The 19314-nt window shown below is 53.5% G+C and overlaps 1 protein-coding gene and 1 pseudogene across 15 annotated transcripts in view; one reads left to right on the forward strand and one right to left on the reverse strand.

Annotated features, from left to right (window-relative positions):
• PCBP3 (poly(rC) binding protein 3) overlaps nt 1-19314 on the forward strand; it is a 249670-nt gene that overhangs the window by 111044 nt on the left and 119312 nt on the right. Inside the window, exon 3 of one of the 15 annotated variants that reach the window (XM_059392530.1) lies at nt 9362-9446. The exons of the other annotated variants lie outside the window; for them this stretch is intronic. The gene's annotated coding sequence lies outside the window, so the exon portion shown is untranslated. The remainder of the gene's footprint in view (nt 1-9361; nt 9447-19314) is intronic. 15 annotated transcript variants of the gene reach the window in all.
• LOC132012637 (U4 spliceosomal RNA) lies at nt 14561-14635 on the reverse strand (annotated as a pseudogene).

The raw sequence follows: 19314 nt of genomic DNA on the forward strand, positions 1-19314 counted from the left end.
AGGAGCTGCGGGCCGGACGGCGGCACAGCACGGGGGCTTGGGAGGTTGGGGGGCCTCTGGCAGTCTCGGTTTTGTTGGAGGGTTTGAGAGCCGGCCTGGAGCGTTCAGCCTGTGCCGCGGCCCGAGCCACGCCAGCCTCCGTGCCTGCCGGGCTGCGCCCACTTCTGTTCTCCGGGCTGCTCCCTGACACGCGCCCTGGCAGGACTGTCTTCTCACTTTCTTACGGGGAGACCCCTGGGCCGTGGGGACCTTCTGTGTGTGGCCTGCCCTGGCCCTGGCCAGGGTTCCAGCAGCCTTCGCTGTCTCCCCTCAGCGCCGCCCTCGGGCTCCTGGGCACAAACCTTTCATGGTGAAGATTTCCGCCGTTGGAGGGGCTCACTTTTAGAATATTGTTATTGACTTTGCTTTTACTTACAGTAAATTGCCGAAGGCACTCCAATTACACAGTGAGAATCATTAGCAGAATTCTTGTTACTTAGCATCAGACTGTGGGATGTGATCGTGGTTTCTTAGGGGCTGCAAAGCAGATGCATTTGAAGGGAGATTTATTCAAATTCCCAGTATATTATTATCACACTCCTGTGTGATCGTTTTCTGGCAATTCAACTAGATTTAGTGTATCTCTATGATTTTTTTGGTAAGTTGTGGAGATTTAAATTTGTTTAGCGGAAGAAACATTGAAGACTGCTCAGAACACTGTTTGATGTGTACATTGCATGAGAAGTTGATGGTTTTGCCTCCTGGAGACTGTCCTTCCACCGTCCAGCAGAGGCCTGGGGAGAACCTGGTACGCACACGTGCACCCGTCATGTCCTGCCCGTGCCCTTGTTGCCTCCCTCTGTGGGGTCCCAGCAGCTCCTCTGACTGGCCAGAGCACCCGTGTGACGACAGCTCTGTTCCAGAAATTCAGAGTGGGCGTTAGCAGTAGCAGCATTCCTGGCTTGGGAGATGTGAGCTGTGGGCCCAGCCTCCGCCTCTGCCTTCTCATTGTCCCCCACACTCACTGGGCACCAGCTCCAGCCTGCGGAGCTGCCGGGCCCACCAGGTGTGGGGACCGCAGGTGCCACTGCCACCTTTTCCCCTTGTGCTCCCACGGTCATTCTGGGATTTGAACCTAGTGGAAGAGTGTTTAAACTGCTCAGTGGGTTGTAGAATCTACTCCTCAGTCTGGGAGGCGCCCTCTCAGAGCCGGAACCGAAGTGCTGGTGCCTGCGCAGGCCGCGGTCAGAGGGTGTGGGGATGGGTGGGCTCTGACCGGCCTGCCAAGGGCCCCAGTCCCTGTGAGAAGGGCTGGTGGCAGGTCTTGCCGTGGGAGCCTCTGTGTGGACTTGCCACCTACTCAGGCAGCTGGGGCATTCTCATCATGTGATGGTTTAGTGACTTCTTGAAAGACCAGGGACGCTGGCGCCCAGTGGCGGGCAGGCTGCCTGGCCCCCTTCCCCGTCCCAGGCTCTCCCTTGGCTCCCAGCGCCCTGCAGTGTTCTATAGTTCGTCTGGACGTTATTCCTCTGAAGCTGTTCCAAATTCTATTGTGACTCCTTTTCTTGGTAGCCTTGTTTTCTCTTTCTTTGAGACTGTTGTCCTGTCATTCTTTAGTATCTCATTCTGTGAGTTTTGATCTTCCTGCCTGTCCCTGAAAGCGACTGATGAAACTCGCTTACGTTCCTCTTGTACATGTTTCTGAGCAAGGCCTCCTGGCCTGCCGTGTTTTTGTTTTCTTTATGTGGCAGGACAGTTTCCTGCTTCTGTGTTTCTTTCTCTCTGTTTGCTACCCCTTGAAGAAGTCCCTTCTGTCCTGCCTGTGCTCCGGCGTGCGCGCACATCTTCTGAGAGGCCCCCACGTCCCTCAGCTGGATCCTTTCTGGGGTCCTCGGACTTCGAGCCAGTTACGCTTTAGTCGGGCTGCGCCTCACGTCTCTGTGGGAACCAGCATCCCTTTGGGTATTGAGAGGAAGCTCTGTGGCCTCTGGTTCCTACGTGGCACCCTGCCTGGCTGGGGCCAGCCTTCTCTGCCAGCCAGCCGTGTGCCACGTCCGCGCTCCCGCCCCGCTTCCTCTCTGTAGGGGCTTCAGAGGGGCCTCAGGACGCCCGCCGTCCATACTGTCCTGTGGGAGCCGCAGAGAGGCCTCTGTGTTTGCGGCCATGCGTGGTTTGTTCTCACGATTTCTTTGCTCTACTTGTTGGAAATTTGGGAGAAGGAAAGAGAAACAGGTGCGCTCGGGCCAGCAGCCGGCCTTTGTGAGCCCTCCCGTTGGCTTGAAGTGTTTGTTCTTCCTTCTGGCTCAGCCCAGGAAGCCTGTCCACTGTCACGGACAGAAGTGCACCTTCCCCAGAGCGCTGCCCCTCTCGTTGCCTTGGGCCAGGCTTCGGGTTCTGTACCATGAAGTTCTTCCCATGTTCTTGTCCAGTAGATGCTGTATCTTGAAGCAGAGACAATGGGCCGATACCCCACACAGGGTTCCACAGACGATGTGGTTGGTGTATTTACTCAACGTCTCTCTGAAGCACACAGTGGGCGTCCAGTAAGGGCATGGAGATTTCGGTTAACGTTAAGCTTCATTAGCAGTGTGGTGTAGACAGTGGCTGGAAGTCGGTGGCAGTTTGAGCCCTTGGAGAGCAGCATGTTGTCCCGAAGGAAGGGCGCATGCCGAGGGAAGAGTGTGGCCATCAGCCCCGCCCCAGTCGTGAATGCAGCGTCTCGGAGCGAGCAGCGAGGAGAGGGAGAGACCCTCAGACGAGTTACGTGAACGTGTGTCATCGGTCCGTGAGGCTCAAGCCCCGCAGAGTGTGGGTGGGGAGTGGGAGGGGCAACGTGCAGCAGGACTGGGACTGGGTTAGGAACAAAGGGATCCAGAATGGGCTCAGGCTAGAAGATACTGGAAAGATTTCAAAGGTCAGTCAGGAGAGGCGTGAGGTGCATGCTGCTGGCTGAGGTTGAGGGGCTTTGTGGATGGCCCAGTGTCACAAGTGATACGGGGTAGTCCAGCGTGGGGTGAACCTAGGTCCCCCTTCAATTCTTGGGTCATGTGATTATATGAAATATTTTAGATGACAGTTCAGTTAAGTTCACTATATTGATTTCCTCTGATGAAATATTTTTGGGTTTGGTTTCATATTTGAGGAAAAAATAGAACAGTCATTTAATGTGAGAGAGAGGTCATTACGTTTAATACATCGAATGGGCATAACGACCAAATAGAGACTGGGCTGCTCTGCCCCAGAATTTCCTTCCCTCCCGTTCATTTAGCTTCCTGATTGGCTTGAACTCCTTAGGCTAGGGAGGAGACTTTCCTCTTAACATTACCCTTACTTTCCAAATATTAGCTAATCAAGGCAGGTGCAGACCCCAGGTACTGGAGCAGTCAGGCCTTCTACCTGTGCAAAAATGACCTGGTTCTTTATATTTTCTCTGGAAGTGTGACTTTTATGGAGGAGATCCTATTTTCCCTCACATCCCTTTAGGACATCCCAGTGAGTTTCTGCTTCTGACCCAGGAGAGAACACCACTGGCAGTCACTCACCCCAGAGATGCCTCGTGGACCTGCTGTGGTCTGTCGCAGAGGTGTGCCTCGCTGAGTATACGGTGCTCCCCTCCCTCCAGACCTCTCGTCCAGGAGCAGCTGTGCGAGGGGTGGAGCATGGGGCGGAGGGCTGGTCAACAGGGTTTGGTCACACGCAAGAGCACGGAGCGTTTACCATGGCAGAGAGTTCAGATCACAGCACGGCCGCTCTCTGACCACAGTGGACTTAGGTTAGAAATCACTCAGAGAAACGTATCTGGAAGATCCTCAAAGACCTGCAGACTTAATGATGCACTTTCAAATAACCCATGGCTCAAGAAGAAGTGAAACAGAAATAGGACTATTTTGAGTGAATGAAAATGAAAGCACAGTACCGGAATAGTTGCAGTGCAGCCAAAGAATCACCTCAAGGAAAACTCACAGCATCGAACATTTATTTGCAAGGAGAAATGTCTCAAACCACTGACTTTCAGTTTTTACCTTAAGGAACCAGAAAAAGAAAATAAGTTGAAGCCAACAGAGTAGGGAAATAGTGGGAATCCGTGACGTACAGACTCGAAAGAGCAATGGGGGACATGGGTGAAAGCAAACAGTGGTTCTTTAAGAAAATTAATAAAATTGATAAACCTTTAGCCAGATATAGGAAAAAAAGATGGATCTTTGTTCAGCCTGATGCCGATCAATAGCTTAGATGAAATGTATACACACCTATAGATGTTCAGAAATTGAGTTTATATTGGGAACCTTCTTATCTAGGAAAAACCTCCAGGCCCAAAGGGCTTTACTACTGAATCTTACCAACTATTTAAGGAAGAAATAACGCCGATTCTATATAAACTCTCCCAGGAAATGCAAAAGGAGGCAATACTTCCTACCTCAGCTTATAAGGTCAACATGACCCAAATAAAAAGCCAGACAACCACAGCAAAGGAAAGGAAACAGTAGACAAATATCCCTTATGAACATAAATGGAAACTTAGCAAGGTTTTAGAAAATCGAATACAAAATATAGAAAAAATAATTGGGATTTATCCCAGGAATGCAAAGTATCTTGTACATTCTGAAATTACTCAGTGTAATTTACCATGTAAGCAGACTGACCACAGCACACAGTGTCCTCTCCATGTGGGCAGTAAAAGCAGTTGACAAAGTCTAACACTTGCTCCAGGTAAAACCTTTCAGGATGCGAAGCCTAGAAGGGAGCTCCTCCCTGGAGCTGGGTTTCTCCTCCGTGAGAAACCCACGGCTAACATCACAGTGATGGCAAAGAACTGAACGTATCCCCTACAACCAGGAAGAAGCCGGGAGACATGCTCTCACCTCGTCTATTCAGTCTTTTCTGGGAAGTTCTGTCAGCCTCATAAGAATTAAAGGCACTGGAATTGCAAAGGAAGAAGCGAAACTGTGTTCTCAGTCCATGTTTGTGTATGTGGAGTGTCCTGTGGAATCCGAAAAAGGAAGCTAGAATAGGTGAGTTTAGTAAGGTTACAGGATACAAGCTAAAAAATCTATTGTTTTTCCCTGTACTAGCCACGAATAGTTAGAAATTGAAAAAATATTATTTTCGGTAGCAAAACTGAGAGGCATTATTGAAGACAGAAACGAATGGAGAGTAAACCGTGCTCATGGTTCAGAGACTCAGTATGTTCAAGAGGTTAATTCTCCTCAGATTTACCCATGGGTTCAAGGGACTCCCAGTCAGAATTCCAGCAGGGGTTTTGGTAGAAACTTGACAACTGGCGCTGTTTGATTTCATGAGTCGCTGTGAGCCGTAGTAAGTGTGGTGCGGTGTAGGTGTTCAGACAGGCCAGTAGGTGAGTGGGTCAGCGTGGACAGTCCAGAAGTAGACGTGCCACATGTGGTCAGTTAATTCTCAACAACAGCGCCAGGCAATTTAGTGGGAAAGGGATCGTTTTGCCAAAAATGGTGCTGGAGGGGCGCCTGAGTGGCTCAGTGGGTTGGGCCCCTGCCCTTGGTTCGGGTCGTGATCTCAGGTCCTGGGCTCAAGCCCCACGTCGGGCTCTCTGCTCGGCGGAGAGCCCGCTCCCCCCCGCCCCCGCCTGCCTCTCTGCTTACTTGTGATCTTGTGATTTGACTGTCTGTCAAATAAATAAATAAATAATCTTTAAAGAAAAAAAAAATGGTGCCGGAATAATTGTACATTCAGATGCAAAAAAGAAAAAAAAAAAGACCACCTTTGATCCATATTCCCCATTATATATAAAATTAAAGTAAATCAGAAATCTACTTCTAAAACTCAAAATTACCAGACATCCTCAAAATTACCAGACATCAAGAGGAAAGCATGAAATATTCTATGGTAACCTTGTATTAGGCAAAGTTTTCTTAATTATGACATAAGAAGCATTACCTCTAAGATGAGGAAATTTATAAATTGCACTTCTTTAAATTAAATTTTAAAATGTTCAAAATTTTCTGCTCTCCAAAAGAGGTTGTTAAGAGAAAGGAAAGAAAAGGTATAGAGTGAGAGAAAACATTTGCAGATCTAAAGTATTCAAAATGTATGAGGAACTCCTAAAATGTACTACTAAGGAGACAGACGACATAATTACAAATGACCTAAAGATTCGAATATCCACTTTACCAAAGAAAATATGTGGGTGGCATGATGGGTCATTACCAAGAGGGGTCTCACCGTGGATTTAATTTGTATTTTCATCGTGAATGTCGATGTGATTTATTAGCAATTTCTCGGTCATGTTTCCCACCTTATTCCACAGAAATCGCGGAAGTCCTGTCACTGCGCAGTGTCTGGACGAAGGCCCTACGGGTTGCGCGCACATCGCATGAGAGGCCGCGGAGGTGGCGTTGCCCATTGCACTTGGTTCCGCTGTGCGGCTGCCGCCATGTGTCCTAAAAGATACTCCCGCTGAGCTGTCATTTTGTCCTAATGGTGTTTGCTGAGCTGTTACTGTTCGTAAATGCACTCCGCACACAGCCCCGAGCCTCTCAAAGGCCCATAAATTGGTGAAGAAATGGTGCAGGAACAAGAACATGCCCTCCAAAGAGTGACCTCCTGGCGGATCTCCTGCAGCCGGCACCCGGCCGGCCCCTCGTCGGGTGTTGTGCAGATGCCCGCGGCGCTTACCCTCTTCGGGTTGTTACTTTTGGGTTTGTTTGCACTGTTTGCTTGATGGATTCTCCTACCTGTGAAAGTTGTTTGGGTATCTTTGGTTGGGACTGAATACATCAGAATTTTCCATGACACTTAGCAGATAATCTTTTCCTGTAAGGCCGAAGGGCTTGGGAACAAAGCGCTAGCCTGCGCCCAGCGCCCGTGGCTCTTGGCCTTGCCTCTTGGCGAGGTATTGCCAGACTCGTATCTCAGACAGTCTGTGAGTGCAGACTTAGGTGTGCTTTCGGTTTTCGTTCGCAGATCTTTGATGACTGATGAGACCGAGCACCTTTTCATGTGCTTATTGGTCGTTTGGATCTCTTCTTTGTGAAGTGCTTTTCTCAGTTTTTACCCATTTTTCTATTTATAGCTACCTCATTTATAAAGAAGATATAAGGGCTGACCTCAGATGTTTCCACAGAAATTTTCATGCTAGATAAAAGTGTAGCAAAGTAGACAAAATCTCGAGGAAAGAACGAAATTTCTCAATAACACATTTTCACACACGTGAGGACTTCAGGAAAGCGATTCTCACAGGCCCTTGCTGAAAGATGCTCGTGGTGGCAGAGCCAGACTCCAGAGTGTGCAGCGGATCAGAGGGTAAAAGGACCGACGGAGACTGGTAGCGACCCCCAGATGCACAGGGGGCCAGCCAGTGAGGAGAGCAGCGCTGGAGGAGCGCGAACCTTGACAGGGAGCGCCGTGGAGGGGTGACAGGGCACCGTCCGTGCACACCGTGCCCTCTGAGACCAGATAGCCAGTCCCTAGGGACTTAAGAACATTGCCAGGGACTGTGAGTAAGAAACTAAAAATAGCTAGATAACAGCTCTCTCCGGGCGGCAGAGCAAGGCGTAAATCTGGTAGCTCTGCGGCGCCTTTGGTGACTCGCCAGTTCTGCTTGATGGACAAAGGCCGTGAGGGAGTCTTTGGCACACACAGAGTTCAGTACACATAAAAAAGAGCTCAGCCTCACTGAAAATGCTCCCAGTTACAGTCTTACACAGTTAAACTGACAAGGGACTATTTTTACTTCTCAATTTGTCGAAGATCAAATGTTTGAATCACATACACACTGTGTAGAGACAGAGCACCCATGAATTTCACGGGCTACAGTTTGCAGAGTCCTGTACGGACTAGATTTTGGTTACGTTCTCTTCTCATGCCGAGAGACCTCTGGACATGGTGATTCAAAAAAAATTCCGAGGCGTATTGATGTCAAGAATAACCAGGTGTAGAAGAAAGTGTGTGCGTTTTCCTCCAACATGCACAGAGAATTTCTGGGTGAGCCCACCAAGAAATGTTAACAGGGACTGTGAGCTCAAAAATAGCAGGAGGCTTATTTTTCATTTTTATTTCATTTGTTTGCTTTTTACTCTTTATATTTAAATACCTATAGCGTTGAAGAGTTAGGAAGACCACCCAAGACCAAAAAGAGTTTTGATAGTTATTATTGTTAATGGAAAAACGTACCTGTACTGCCAGGCCTATTCCAAACTCGTGGTATCCGCAAATGGCTTAGAAGTTTAAGAGCCTGAACTGTGAGTCGAGGTGATTCGCCCCCCACTTTGGAGAGCACAGCTGAGTTGGGAGAGTTCTGGCAACATCGCTGCTCCTCCACGGAAGGGACACAGAATCACAGTCATTAAAATGCTGCAAATAGCAGCGCATCCTAAATTTACCCGTACCTCTGAAGGAATTACACCTCCCGCTTCCCCCGCGACAGCACACAGGACCCAGAGAGGCCAGCAGTCTCCCGGGTGGATTCTGGGAGCTCGGCTCTGGGTTTTCCCAGTGAGAATCATTACGCGCGCGCCCCTGGCGACCACTTTCCCTCTCTGAGCCTGACCGGCCCTCTGTAAAAATGGTGACGTCACTCCCTGCCTCCCAGGCCAGACAGCAGGTGTAGCGGAGCAAACGCGAAAGTGCTTGAGCAGGTGTTGGCTTCCTGTCCTTTTAAAGACTGCCTGCTTTGGTCCTCCAGTCATTTGGTTTTGGGCACCAGGCTCGGCATGTTATTTCTGGAACATTGTTCGTTAGGTATGGTTAGGAAAATGACGGGCTCTTGAAATTTTATCTGACTTTTCTGGAAGTGGTTTCCTGCTGCCTGGATCCCACTGAGGAGCCTCTGAGACCCAGGCCACCCCCCCAGCGGGTGGGGGGCTCGCGCCACCGGCCACAGAGCCGGAGCCACGGGGAAGACCTGCTACGCAGGTAATGCGGTGCACGCGCGGGCCTTCTCTGCCGCTCCACTCCGTTGCAGCGGACAGTGACGCTGGGCTGGGCTCGCAGCACACAGAGCACCTCGGTGTCCCCAGGTTTACGTGCGGGGCTTTGTGCACCATCCGACAGTGTACTCTCAGTCAAAAGCCACACAAAACTCGAAGCTTTGACATGTAGCTCAGGTGCGTTCACTGCAAGTAAAGGGTGAAGGTGCCTATGTCGACCGGAGCAGAGTTGGGAAGGGGTGGGGGTTCCCTTGCTGGGGGGCACAGTTAGGGGCATGTGATGTCTCCTCAGGGAGCAGCTCTGTGACCTACTGAATTACTGATGGACACAAACTGAATTCCAAGTGGACAAGGTGCCTGCGAACCCCACATGTGAGAATGATGCGGATTTGGGGTCGAGCAGGATGTGGGGGCATGCCGTAATGTTGGCCTTCCTGAGTTGTCTGGTAACGTGACGCTTTTCCCTTGCTTTTTGGTAGATGCTGGACAGTGTCCTCACCCTCGGGGAAGCAGGTGGGCTGGCAGGACAGGCGTCCACAGGCCGGGAGAAGGAGACACTCCCAGGTACTCTCTCCTCTGCCCCTGCTGGTGACCTGCCTGCCCGGCCCCGTCCTGTTCCAGACGATGACTCACCTGTGACCCCTGCCTCTCCCGGCCTGCTTTGCCCACCTGTGCCCTGCCTGCGCCCGACCTCGGTGCCTGTTGGTTGACCCGCCTCAGCCCATATCTTGACCCTCCCTCCTCTCACTGGGACTCGGGCCTCGTCCTCACGTCTGGTTGCTCCCTTTGCTTGACCGTTTCTTCTGAGGTTCCTAACCTTGAATTGCACCCTGACCCCTTAACCGCACTTGGCTGCGGGCGGACGGAGAGGGCCTCCTGACGGGGACGAGCTCCCCCTGCTCGTGTTCTGGCCTCTCAGCCGCCGCCGGGCTTCTCCGTCTGTCCCCTTCCCCGAACAGGCTGCCTTGTAGGGAGACCGCTTGTTCCTCCGGTAATGCCGTCCACACGCGTGGTGACTGTCGCTCCTTGTCTGCAGAGAGCACGTACGCTGTCTCCGGCCACACTCCGTTGTCTTCAGGTTGGACACAGAGTGATGGCAGCGGGAGGTCGAAGGGGTTGGGACTGACTGGATGAGGCGGGGGAGCTGAATTGCTGTCTGAGTCAGCAGTCACTCAGCAGTAGGACACGTGCCCCCGTGTGCCAGGCCCCGGTCCGTACGGGGTCAGATCCACAGCGGACACTCCCCAGGGAGCCATCACAGGTGGACCACACGGCGGACAAGTCCGAAGCTGTCGAGCTCTGCGGATGAAGTGGGAGAGAGAGTGGTCGTGAGCGGGTGCATCGTGAGTCTGCTGGTGCCTACACGTGGGTGCGGTTGAGAGTTCCCCTGTGTGGGCACGCGTGTGCCAGGACGGACAGCAGTGTGCATGTGCGTATGCAGGTGTGCACAGTGGGGGGTCGTGTTTGCACACACAGGGGTGAGAGGTTGGGGTTAGTGTGTGCACGTGCACGTGTGTGATCAAGGGTTTTCATGTGGACATGTGTGCACCCAGTTGGACGCTATTGTATATGCGAGCACAGCTGTGCACAGTTGGGGTTATTGGTGACCAGAAGGGGCACCGGAGTTGGCCTCATTGAGAAGGTGACCCTTCGGTCAAGCTGTGAGAGTGAGTGAAGGAGCGAGGAACCAGCCAGGGGCCGTGTGGCAGTGCTGAGCAGGGGCAGGTGTTAAGATGGCTGGTCTGAGCCACCATAAGAGCCTTTGCTCTGAGTGGGCGGGGACAGACCTGAGTGCAGTTAGGGTCCTGCAGGGTCATTCTGGCTTCTGGGTGGAGGAGAGGGGCTCAGGGGACCCAGGGTGGGAAGCAGGGGCATGTTCGGAGGGGCTACTGCCCGAGCCCAGGGAGGTGGTGTGCGGAGGCAGTGAGGGATGTTTGGCAGGTAGGGCCAGGGGACCTTCTGGTGTGGAGGGAAGTGACAGGTGATGGGGGGTGGGCAGGGGTGACCGTGAGGGGTGAGGCCAGCCCGGAAGGATAGTGAAGGCCGGAAAGGAGCTGTCCTGAGTGCTGGCTCTGGGGCAGGTTCCGGGAGCTCCGTCGACATTTGGGTGACCAGTGAGTACTGAGGGGCCAGGCTAGCCTTGAGCTGGGGGAGGGTGGCTGGAGGTGTGGACCTGGGTAGAGGCCATGCAGGCTGCACTCCATGAGGGAGGGCCAGGAGGGAACAGGATCAAGGACAGGGTCCGGGCATCCTGCTCACGACTGGCTGAGATGGACTGCGGGGGAGCCAAGGGACCGAGGGGACAGCCGCGTGCCACCCCTGCCTTCGGCCGCCATCGGGTGGGAGGACTGGGACTCACGCAGGTCCCGGGCGGCTTGCACGTTGTTGATGGGCAGGGGGACATGTGTCACAGTGGGTGTCGATGGGCAGGGGCGACGAGGAGCGACAAGGGTCGTTTGGAGAGCACTTTGGGAGAGGGGCAACGGGAGAAGCTGGGGCTTTCTGTGCAGCCGAGCCCCCTCAGAGCTGTGGAGGGCAGGGCGGTGGGCCTCTGGGGCAGAGGGAGGGCAGGCAGCCTCGGAGGTTGGAAGACGAAGGACTCCGGGAGAAAAGTCCCCCGTCCCGTGAACCGCCGGGGTTACTCGCGTCTGACATACAAGAGAAGGTACGGCACGTGGTTCAACTTCAGCTCCGCGCGGGAGAGTTGGGAGATCGGGCGGCACGGCCAGACCAGGGAGGCGGCGGCGAGGATGCTGTGTGCCCTGCGTGTGGTCTGGGGTGCGAGCTGGAGCTGTCTGTGTTGTCCTCCAGGGACTTGCGGCTGCTCTGGGACAGGCGTGGTTGCCAGAGTTACGCTTCACAGCGTTGTGGCTTTTGCCAGGGCAGGGCAAGAAAGCCAGGAGGACAGAGGAGCCGCTGAGTGCGAGGAGCCGGTGCTGGTGACCACGCGGGTGGGGCGCAGGAAAGGGGAGGCCAGAGTCCGGAGGGCGGAGCCGGGGCGGCGGAGACAGCAGGCCGCATGGCTGACTTTCTTCGAAGCTGGTGGCAGTTGTAGATTAATCTCCACCAAAGCAGAACACAACCAAGAAATTGTTTAAAAATACAACTACTTTTTCCAGTTAGGGAACAGTACTTGTTTCTATGGTAACTGCCAACCCTTTAACTACACGGCAAGTGTTGTGTAGTGACACGGGGTAATTACAGACAACAGGGAAATTGCAGGGTAACTTTTAAGTAAATACAAAGCAACTGCGTGGTTAGGCTCCGCTCCTGAAAGTGAGAACGTGCTTCATCTCCGGCCTCATCTGCTCGTGAGCTCTGCCTCGGACCCCAGCGGGCCGGGCGGGGCCGCCGGTCAGTCACAGCCCGGCCTGGCTCCCAGCATTGAGGGGTGGGTCCTGCTCGTCATCGCCTCCCTGTCCCCAGGCCCATTCAACCTGCACCTCGGAGGACCACTGCCCCTGCGGCCAGGCTGGGAAGCAGAGGGGGCCACACAAAGGGCTCCAGGTCAGAGCTGCTGAAAGTAATTTTCCCACCAGATCGTTACAAAGGGTCTTTCTAGACTTTGGGTAGCTGGTCGGCTGGCTATGAGAAGAAAACCTAGGTAGGGGTTTCACTTGGTGGCGGGGGGGTGGGGGATGACCGTGCAAATCAGCCCCCAGATCGTTCTTGTGCAGATTGGAACAGGATGGTTACCTGAGAATATACGGCTGCTGTCACCCTGTCCGGAATCCCCCAAGAGGCAGAAATTTTAAGATAACAGAAGCACAGAAATTCATGACATGAGATGAAAGCAGGATAACTGCAGTCCAAGGGTCCGGGGTTCTGCTTGGTTATTCAGAGGTAGAAACAGGCCATGCTTCCGCACTCAGACGTCCCCGAAGACAAGTGGAAAGGCCTGATGCAGAGAAGAGTGAGAATGCAGACAGTTGTCTCAGGGCCCGTGGACCCCAGGAGTCTCAGAGAAGCAGGGCCAGGCAGCCCCTCCAGCCCTGCAGAGTGTGCAGCAAGGTCAGGGAGGGGAGCATCCGACTCCCACTGCAAGTGTCTGCTCTGGGCCAGGGCAGTCCAGTGATGTGTCCCAGCCGGCCACCAACTCCAGAGAGCGGCAGGGAGCTACTGCAGAGAACAAGACGCGAGCACGTGCGGCACCAGGTCCCAGCCCTTCGGCAGCAGAGGCCCACCAGACTGAACAGAGCTAGTGTCCATGATGGGCAAACCAAGCCTGTTAAAAGCGGAACTGTGGGCATCGCCCAGAGCTGTCATGCATCTGAGAACCAGCAGTAAAGGCAGCAAACACAGCAAAACACGATGCACAAGGGAAGAGTCCATGGCACGAAGAGAAGGCGACTCCTGAAGGAAGACATTGCTCCTTCGAAAGAAGCCACCAAAGATTTGGGAAAGTCAAAGTAGAATCATTGGGATGGCTCGAATCACAGAACAGACCGAAACAAAGAAAGAATGGGTGATTGGACAGATAAGCCAAGGATTATTCCAGAATGCAGACCTGAAGGAGCCAGAGCTATCCTAGAACACAGATCCTTGGGTACTGAGAGCTGTTCTGAACTGCAGATCTAGAGGCCTGAGAGCTATTCTGGAACAAAGATCTGGAGGAGCCTGAGCTGCTGAGGAGTGACTACTTCAAGGACCTAGCAGCGGGGAGGGTGAGTGCGTGGTGAGACCGAAGTGAGTTGGAGAAGCTCCATTTTCTGTCTCCTAGAAGTCTGAGAAGGAGAGACAGAAAGCTGAGGAAGGGTAATGGGAAAAGAACCCTGCTCCGAGCCCAGGATGCATCAGATGGTAAATGTTGAGCAGGAGAAGTGAGAAACCACGCCACCAGGAGACATTCGGGTCAAATTCCCGAATCCCGCCAAATAGAGAACTCCCGAAAGTTGTGAGCAGGAGGAGCCAAGGTCTGGTTTTCAACTGGCATTGAGAGTCTCAGCGATCAGTTTGTAGCCTAGAATTAATTCGATCGATATCTTCAACGTACTTGGGAACAATGATCCTCAACCTGGAATTCTAGTGATAACCAGACTAGATTCAAATAGAAAGACAGAGGAAGGGTACTTTCATGTAGTCAAGGACTCAGAGGTTACCAGACTTACCCCTAAGACGGACAAAGTGAGAAAGAGACAACCGTCTAGAGCGATGTTAATCCAGTGTGACGTGTAGCTACCTCTAAATAATTTTTGATGCATATTGCTATGCAAATTAAATAGTTGAAAATAATCTCGTGTGTATATAGTTTTATGGTGATAATTAGGAGAAAAGCACACATTTCCTAAATCCTAAGTCTTTCAGGGAGTGTGCGGGCTCTTCCTGGACCCGTGGTGACATAAATGGACATTGAGGCCAGCTCACGATGTGCTGGCGGCCACCTGTCAAGGCACAGATTGGACACCTGCAAATCTTGTCAAGAAAGAACTCTGGAACAAAGAAAACCTGATTAAGTCACCAAGAGTAGAATAGAAGGGAAAAAATTAGAAACAGAAGTCATAGAAGGTATGTAAGGTAAGACATTATGTAGGGATTAGTTCAAATATATGTTAAATTTCTCTATTAAAAGGCAAAACTCAGATGGTCTTATAAAAGACAATGACAGTGACACAGGAACAGAAAAGCTATTAATGGGAAGGGTACTAAGCGAATGCTAATCACCGGAAAGCAGGCCTGGCAGCCTTGTTTTCAATTAGCAATAATCGCACCGCGGATGAACCTCATTGGGTACTGTACTGCCACTGCGCAAAGCTGAAGCCTGTGTTCAAGAAAAAGACAAAACACACTAGATGGGACAGAGATACTTCATTTTAGTAAGCTTCAATCCTCTGAGAAGATGCACTGGGGAACTTTTATGTATATAAGTGCATAGCTGTAAAATTTATGAAGGAAAAACTTCCAAGAATAAAATTATGAAGGAAAGACTTCCCAGTGCTCGGAAACTTGAACCGAGAAGTCGAGAAGACAGAAAAATGCCCAGAGTTCCGAAGGGTTGGCGCCGCGCCCTTCACAGCCTCGGCTCTCACCGCGCAGGACGCCCTGCCTCCCCGCCTCCTTCCCTCCCGGGCTGTCCACACACCGGGCCATTCGCAAGCAGACTTAGCGTGAATTGGGTTTTGAAGAAAGTCTTACTTTTCAGCAGGAGAAATCACGAAGTACAATAAAACTGGGGAATACCCCACAAGATGAGAACCAGAAATAACCCAGACTTCATTATGTGCCTGGAGAGTTGGGACTCTTTTAAGTAAGGCATAAACTGTTTCCAAAGCACGGAAGAGGAGACGACAACACGTGTCAAAACGTGAAGGGTGCCGCCGGCCCGTCTCTGGAGAAGACGTCAGGAAGCCAAACCGTTTCCAATAAAGCAAGCAGCCCGGAGAGGGAATCAGCAAATAGCTGTGACCAAAGAGGAGAAATTAGTGCAAGTGAGGGTAGAGATGACAACGGCCGAACAAGGAAACTTGCCCCTGGGTGCGGTAAATCCTGGAGAAGACCATGGAACAGTGGAGCTAACCGTTAGCACTTCTCAAGGGGAAAAGGCAAGACTTCAACCAGAAAGTAGATGCAAGTGCCTTTGCAGAAGGTGGTAGAACGCTCAGAGACTGCTGTTTCAAGAAACTCCGTGCAGAGAGACTAGAAAATCTCGATAGTAGGAATGATCTTCTAGAAAAACTGTCAATTAATGAAAGGGCCTCAGTATGATGTGATAAGTCAGCATATCCTGTCACTATGGAAGTGACCAAAGTGGGGCTCGGGGATCCCACTCCCGTGCCACTAGAGCGGTCCTACACACCCTAACGCATCCTAGAGGAAATTTATTTTATTTATTATTTTTTTAAAAACATTTTACTTATTAGAGAGAGAGAGAGAGAGAGAGAGAGCATGACAGGGGTGAGGGGCAGAGGGAGAAGCCGGCCCCCTGCTGAGCAGAGGGCCCGATGTGGGACTTGATCCTGGGACTCCAGGACCATGACCTGAGCCGAAGGCAGTTGCTTAACCAACTGAGCCACCCAGGTGCCCGGAAATTTATTTTTAAGGTCTGTAAATTGTTTTACGGCACAGAAAACCTCAGAGTTCCCCTAGCCACTTTATGAGATCAGCAGATTGTGCAGGTGATCTTAAAATCCCGTCGGTAGCTCTGCCTTCTGGGGACAGCTGCGCGTACCGTGAATAAAATGTCAGCGGAGGAAATGGGCTGTGCGCCCGCTGATCCGAGCGCCGCTTGCTTGCCGAGGAGCGCGCTGCGCAGCGACCGCCCGCCCCTGCTGCCTTCCCCCTGGCCGCACTTGGTTTTGCTTTTGGTTTTAACAAGTTTTCTTCTATTTTTCTGTGTTGTTTATTTAGTCTCGTGGGCTGTCTAATTTCATCTTAGTTTCTTGAAGTGATTTTTATTCCTGAATCTTTCCGTGAATTCTATGACCTAATTTCTGAGTTTTTCTAATTCTGACCAATTTTTCATCTCCTCCCTCGTCTTAATATCTTTTAATCACTTTAAAGATATCAGATTTTTTTTCTTAGTGTGTCTGTGACGTATGTTTATTGTAAGCAAGGAAGTGATTTTGTTCCTTATTTTCTTTTATCTTTAAAAACACTCGTTGTGGGATTTGACTTTACATGAAGTTCATTTCCCTGACCTTCTGAGAAGGGAGGCATGGTTTATAATAGCATTTCTAACTTCACAGCTCTAGAATGCCCTCTTCTGTTATTTTTATGAAGTGTTAAAAAACATGGGCTTAATAAATGAAGCGAGAGTGTGTCTGGTGGCTGGGCCCGGGGAGCGGGTGGTCGGGGAGTGGCTGGGAGCATGGCATGGGTGTCCAATGCTCGGGTTGCCGGCATCGTGCCGTGGTTCTCTGGCTGTCCCTGTTCGTAGGAAATACACACGCGAGTGCTCACAGCCCAGGAAGGCGGCGGCCCGCCGCTCCCGACGGCCTGGCTGGAGGAGGAGGAGGACGGGGCCGACGAGTCAGGGAGCGCATGGATGAGTGAGGAGCACACGCGGGCCACAGTGGGAGCAGCGGCAGCGACAAGCGATGCATGGAAGTTCCTGGGAATAGTTTCTGAGACTTCTTGAAGTTTCAGATTGATAAAAGGTTGTCAGAGAAGTGCAGTCAGTTCTTCACTGGAGACCAGGACGGCCCTTCTCCGGCCAGCGCCCCCAGACTCTGGCAGCAGGACAGGCCGGGCTGTGCCGGGCAGGGGTCTGCCAGGGAGCTGCGGCCCCGTGCGGCGTTCCAGACTTTCTCTTGTCTTGGTTTCCCAGTACTTCCTTCTGGGTGGACTGTCAGTGAGAACTAACGAGCGCCTCAGGACAGAGTGACACACACGGAACTAGAAGAGGACGGGCAGCCTCCTGCAGTCGCGTCCGGGTTTCTGAGCCGCGAGGCCCCAGGTCGGTGTCTGGCGGAAGGTCTGGCTGCGTGTGCAGCTCCTCACAGTGGCCGAGGTCACTCTTCTCCACCGTCACGTGTAAAACCAATTGATTCTGTGCGGTTGTCGCGGACGTCCGGCGCACGCACCCGGAGCCAGCTGGTGGAAGCGGCTGCGTGGCTGGGAGGCCGAGGGCAGAGGGCACAGAGAACTGGGCTCCGGCTAAGCCCGGGGCAGCGTGGGCACCGGGCACACAGCTGCTTCCCGTCCGGAGCTCTCTGCGTCCGAGCAGAGCCTGTCCCTGCGTGGGCCACCGCTCACGGCCACTAAGAGCAGGACACAGGAGCTAGCCTGGGGACCCCGAACCCAGTGGACCACATCCTGGCAGCGACCTTGGACCAGGTCCCTGGGGAGTGGGGATGCCGTCTCCTTTTGCAGATAGAGGCCCTGGCGACAGAGGAAACGTGCGGCCTGCAACACCTCAGGGACGGTGGCCGCAGCTGGCCACGGAGCAGGGTCGTGTGCACGGTTTGTGCTCACGAGGTACTCTGAGTCCGGCCTGGCTCAGCGACACGGGTGCTTCTGGAGATGTGTGCTTGGCGGTGACCTTGGGTCCCCTCGGCGCCAGGCCCACACCGCACCACAGCCAGCGCCCGCCTACGCTGCCCGCCGTCCTCCCTGGCGGCCTCGTGCCCCCCACGTGGGCGTGCCTCCAGGCCACTGCCCTGGAAGGAGTCCCTTCTTTAAGGCCACGCTGGCCATCTGCCATCTGCTCTCCCCACCGTCTCCCCCTCCGTCTCCCTCTCCGTCTCCCCCTCCGTCTCCCCCTCCGTCTCCCTCTCCAGGCCCTTGGGCCTGACAACTGACTCCCTCCGGCCCCACCCCGGTGTCCTCCTGGGAGATGAGGCAGCTGAACGCAGAAGCCGCCGACTAGTGACCAGCGCATTCTCTTCGCCGCGCCCGCTGGCCTGCGCCTGGCCCTGGAGGTTCTCCCAGCCCTGCCACAGCACTGCCTTCCTAACCCCTTGTCTCTTTGTCACGCCCGCCCTGCAGGACTCTCCACCTGGATCTAACGGCTGCCGGGGGCCTCTGGTGGACACATGCGTCTGTTGACGTCCAGCCTCGTGTGGTCCCTCGGTGCTGCCCAGGGCCGCTGGCCTGGCCTCACCCGGCTCCTCCATGCCCACAGCACGGGCTGCGGGGGCCTGTCCCTGGGAAGGGGCCAGGTGGCCATGGGAAGGGGTGAGGCCAGTCAGGGTACAGACAGACTCCACATTCCACGCCCTCACTGCGTGTGCTCTTCTCCACTCGGGTCACCGCGGAGACGATCGCATCTGGCTTCTCGCTGGTCTAGTCACTCGGTTGACCCCGTCGCTCCAGAACCACGACTCGCCGCGGCAGACTGCCCTTGCCAGGCTCTGCTCAGAGGCTTCGTGCGCGTTGCCTGCTTTTGACGTAGCTTTCTCTGGAAGGATTCTGGGCGCTGTGTGCCGCGGAGGGCCCATCCCTGCCTGTGCCCACCGCTGGCATGGCGGGCGTTCGGCCTGTGCCAGCCGCGCAAGGTCAGAGGATGCCGCGGGAACAGCAGGACGGTGTGCGAGCACCCACGTGAAGCGATCTCACTGTGGGGACTCGCGTGTGTGTCACGCTCACGGTGCACTCCCCTCTCGTGTCTCAGTGACGTGTGCTGAGCTGGTCCGCCGTCCTGTGGTGCAGGCTGGCCCTCGGCGAGCTCTCTGGGCTCCCCCCCTCCTTTGCCGAGGGCGTCTTCGTGACCCAGCGTGACCTGTCAGCTGGGCAGCTCGAGGAGGTACTTCCTGTGGGGTGCCTGGGGTCTTAAGGGGAGACCCTGCGGTGAGGCCCAAAGTGAGATCATGAGGGGAAGCCCTGAGGGGAGGCCCGAGGGGAGGCCCGAGGAGAGGTGTGAGGGGAGGCCCCGCGGCGAGGTCAGGGAGGAGCCTGGGGGTGCAGGCAGTGAGGTGCTCTCACGTCACCCTTGCCCAAGAAGTTCGGACGCACACATGAGCTGAGGACAGGAAGCTGTGGAGCTGGGAGCCACACA

The sequence above is a fragment of the Mustela nigripes genome, chromosome 2 (genome assembly GCF_022355385.1).
Source record: "Mustela nigripes isolate SB6536 chromosome 2, MUSNIG.SB6536, whole genome shotgun sequence".
Lineage (NCBI taxonomy): Eukaryota > Metazoa > Chordata > Mammalia > Carnivora > Mustelidae > Mustela > Mustela nigripes.